Here is a 5,210-nt window from a genome sequence, read left to right as displayed (position 1 = left end):
GACCTAAGGCATTGTTTGGTATACACCCAGAGCCAAAAAGCTAACCCTATTTATTCATCTTTAGTACATATATTTGAGCCAAAATAAATTTCCCGATGAACCTTTATACAAAATCCGAACCAAAAATGCTAATTTGTTTTTACCCTTTTTCCTTCGTCCTGAGTTGCACAACTATAGATGTCTGGTCATGCATACTGAGGGTTAAGTAAATGCATCAAGGCAGATTTTGTAAAAATAAAAGCGAAATAGGAAGAAACAGTGTGATATAATGATTATAGGTTAGCCATTATGTGCCAAGCAAAAGAAAAATACAAAAAGAAAAGAAAAATAAGAAGAAAAAGTACTTGAAAAAGAAAAATAAAAGTATTTGTGAGTGAGACGTACTAAAAAAGGAAATAATGTGACAAAATCACAAAAGTAGAAAAAAAATTATTCATTAGTGCACAAAAACTAGTGAGCTAGTCGTAGTTGTTATATTATGTTGTGACTTCTTATATGGAGAAAAAAAGAAGGTGGGAAAAGGAGAAATAAGTCGGTGAGTGGGTAATGTGGTGCCCTAAACCCGGCCGAAATAGGCCGACCCGAATTCAGAATGTCACATTAGCCACTTATGTGACTTTTCTTATCGATCATCAAACACACCATAAAACAACCATCATACTCATCTAAAACCTGCTAAAATAGATTATTTTTTAAACAAACAAACCTAAATCATGCTTCGTTTGTCATAATATAACGAAAAGGACCAGAGGTAAAATCATAATTTTAAACAACATTAATGATAAACACGTAAATCGTAAAATTAATCCCACAAGTGTCGTGGGTAATTTATTTTAACCCATTGGAGAAAATTGTAGCTAAAAACGATATTTAAAACTCATTTAATTTCAAAACAAAGTTTAAAGACTAGATCAAAATTTTATTCAAAATATCCAATAAAACCATTTTAAGAAATTGAAGTTACCATATTAAAATTCAATATACAAAACCAAGTCATGTAAATTTCAAAGAGTTCCGTTGAAAACATTTGTCTGAACCAATTTTAAAAGTTCTAAAAACCATTTAAACCGTCCATATTGTCTAGTTACAAACCATTAATAGTTCAAGTTTAAAACCCTCTTGATTAGTCCCACATTGCCTTCCTTATTGAGTTGGAAACACATCAACTGTACTCGAGGTAAATTTCCTTGCTTTGGATCACTTGGTACCTCACTTCTCCTCGATTCAGCTATATCTCTGCATTGTTAAACATAAAAGAGTGTGAGCTTTTTCAAGCTTTGTAATGGCCTAAATTCAAGGTTATCGGAACAGTGGTTTCGTAACCACAAATCCAATTTAAAGAGAAGTTTATTTTAATATTTTTGAATGAATATTGATATGATAGGAAAATCGTATGAAAATATCGATAGAAAAATTTTACCGATTTTGTGGTTAGTTAGAAAAAGAAATTATTGAAGAAATTGGGTAAAAACAAGGTATCGAGACCTCGATCTTGTAAAACCGAGTCGGAAATATTTTTATAAATATTTATGAAATGTTAGTAATATGGTATTAAAATTTCGTTAGAAAAATTTAATATTTGGGTAGTCAATTAAGTGAAAAGGACTAAATTGAAAAAGGTGTAAAAGTTACTAGAAGGATTAAATAGCTTAATTTTTAAATGAGGAGGGAGATAAATTGTAAATAAGCCCAAAAGGAGATATTTTGGGCGGCATAAGCTGAGAAAAATTAGGAGAATTAGTGAAATGAGGGAAAATAACAAATTTTACTAACATAAAAATGGGACCAAATTGGAATATCTAGAATTCTCTTTATTTTTCTGCATTCTCATCAGCCAAAAACGTCCTAAGGGTTTATATCATTGCCTTTTTCTTGTAATTTTTGTGTTTCTAAGACTTTTACAACGAGGTCCTATTACTAAATTCATTAGTTTTTGATTTTATGAATGAAGTTTATGATGAAATAGCATGAAATTGAAGCTTTAATTTGTTTATGAGATGATTTTTTTAGGTAATTTCAATAGAAATTGATTTGTAGGACTTAATTGTGAAAAAGTTTAGAATTAAAGTCTAGTGCTAAAATTATGATTTCCAAAGGTTATAAAATAGTTTAAAGTGATATAATAAAGTGTTAATTGAGAAAAATCAGCTCAATTGAGAGGTTAATTGAGCAGGGATGAAATTATCATTTATTGAAAGCCTAGGGGAAAAATGGTAATTAACATCATGCACTAAAACAATTTTGGACAGCAGCAGTAGGTTAAATTTGAAAATTCACCAAAAATTTTAGAAATTGAATTAGAGGACGAATAAAATATGAAATTAAATCTTATTGAGTCTAGTTTCTTATAAAAGAAACGATCTAAGCAATGGAATTGTAAATCATGAGATATAATAGATTTTGTGAGATAAGGTCAGAATGAATTTAGGTTCCCCTATTCTGACTTTGGAAAATCATTAAAAATTGTAGAAAAATTATTATGAGTTATAATTTATATGATTAGAATCATTAATGAGTCTATTTTCAGAAGAAATAAACGGAAACATCATCCAAATTCTGTAAAATGAGATAATAAATTTTTAGTGAAGAGGGGTCGGAACTGTCAAACAGTGAAATAGGGGAAACTTTAAAGAATAAACTGTACTTATTGGAAAAACCAAAAATTCTAAAAATTTTATGGTAAGAAGATATGTGAGTATAGTTTTGGGGAAAATTATAGGATCTTAATTTGGAGTTCCGTAGCTTAAGAGATAAATAATTTAGTGACTCTGACGTAGTGAGACTACTTTGAATGCACTATAAATAATAATGGAATTATGGAGAATGTTACATATGAACATGAAATGTATTAGATTAATGATTAAATTTATTTATTTAGATCCAAAAAATTCAAATACGAACCTAGATCGAGGAAAGGAAAAAGTTCGGGATTAGTAGATTTTTGTTTACGAAAAAGTATCGAGGTAAGTTCGTGTAAGTTGAATTATATTATTAAATGCTTGAAAAGTTTGTTATTGATGTGAATATGATTTGAATGTTCATTGTATGAAAATTGATGAAACATTGATATATTTGATAAAAAGGGGAAGAAATCCCGGTTGAATGGAAGGAAAATTTGATGGATCTTTGAAAAGGAATTGACGGTAAAAAGGATCTAGCCCGGACGGGTGATCCTATCCTGATATAGCCCTCCCGAAGAATATGTGGAAAATGGATTTAGCCCGGACGGGTAATCCGAATTAGGGTCTGAATGTAGCCTGGCTGGTAATTCAGATCCAAGCTCATTAGAGTAATTGTCGTATAGGATTTAGCTTTGGTGGTAATCCCGACAATACTCTATGAATGTATATTACAGGGAATTTAGCCTGGACTGGTAATCCCACTGTAAGGATGAGGTTCGTGGGAGTGTGCTCTCTGAAATGAAAATGTGTACACATGAATATGAATTGACGGACCCGGATTTGTACACTTAGGTGCACCCCTGAAAATCCATTAAAATTTCGAGAAGTTTAACGGGATAAATATGGAAAAATAACAAGGAAATGGAAATCATGGAATTGATGAGCTCATCAATCATGGTATAAATTATTGATACATGGAAATTGTTGGACTAATTTGAATTTTGAGTTTGTGCATGATAGGGGAATAATGTATGGAATGGGTGTATGAATGTTTATTGCATTGTATTGAAAATATTAGGTAAGTATAATTCTTGTTACATGAACTTACAAAGCACAAAGTGCTTACCCTGTTTCTTTTTCCCCTGTTTTGTAGTGTTAAGAGCTAGTAGGTCGGATTCGGTCAGAGATGTATCACACTATCAACCTCAAGATCTCGGTATATAAAGAAACTTTATTTTGGAAATCAATGGCATGTGCTTACCCTGTTTCTTTTTCCCCTGTTTTGTAGTGTTAAGAGCTCGAAGGTCGGATTCAGTCAGAGACGTATCACACTATCAACCTCAAGATCTCGGTATATAAAGAAACTTTATTTTGGAAATCAATGGCATGTATAAGCTAGTAAAGCAAATGTTAATGTGAAATGAATGTATGGCTAGCCATTGGTATGGCTAACAAATTTTGGTTTTGGTATGTGATGAGGTTATCTTATGAATACATTAAATCTATCTTGAAAATATGTTGAAATTGATTGGTTGTGTTGGATTGGTCTCTTTTTAAAATTGCAGGGAAGATTAGATACTTTTAAAAGGGGTTATATTGAATTTAAAAAAAAAACTTTGGGATTTTGCGAAAAATTTATTCGGTAAAACCTGGTAATGCCTCATACCCTATTTCGGTGATGAATACGGGTAGGGGGTATTACATGCTTAGTAAGTGCTCAAAGATTGCCACAAGTAATCACAATATCCAAAGTTAAAAGAAACCATACAATCACAATTAATCATGGTAAGCATTGAAGCATAATTCATAGCATTCACATTGATATGTTGGAACAATGTAATTATGAAGCATATATAAAAATATATATTACAAGGAATAACCCAATTTCTAGATACGACCAATATAATGTGTAGCATAAAGCTATCACCCACACAACCAATCATAGCCTCCAAACACAAACAATTTACCCTCCAAACACAACCAAATATATCCTCCCAACACAACCAAATATACCCTCCAAACACATCCTCTTAAACATGTATACTTACTATTTTATGCACACTTTCACATATCACACAACTCATGTTCATATCACATTTTCAAGTCTCATATCATATTCAATCTTAAACACATAACATTTTCATTGTCATATCAATATACATCACATAACATTTCACATTTAAGCATCATTTGCAAATCATCATTAAATTAAGTAGAAACAATTACTCATGGAACTTAGTATAGATGATTAGGCTACCGAAGCTCCCCTTTAACGCTTTGATTTGTGCTTAATTGTAGCACACCCAACCACTCACCTTATCGATACCTCTTGCACAACAATGACAACCAAGCTTTTCTTTCCCTTTTTCCTTGCTCGTGGAAGCTCCCAAAGAGTCTGGCACTTTTCATTCACATTAAATACATTGCAAAAACATTATAAACAACATCAAACACATTTAAATCATATAAAAAATACAAACCACAACTCATCTATTATACTTACCGAAAACAAGCTAGTTTTGTCGAAAATGTGATTTCACCACTCAAATCTAGTTTCTAAACCTTAATTTCAGTTCCAAACATCCTAAA

The sequence above is a fragment of the Gossypium raimondii genome, chromosome 6, assembly GCF_025698545.1.
Source record: "Gossypium raimondii isolate GPD5lz chromosome 6, ASM2569854v1, whole genome shotgun sequence".
Taxonomy (NCBI): domain Eukaryota; kingdom Viridiplantae; phylum Streptophyta; class Magnoliopsida; order Malvales; family Malvaceae; genus Gossypium; species Gossypium raimondii.
The sequence above is the reverse complement of the archived record's forward strand: the minus strand, read 5'-3'. Positions refer to the sequence as shown.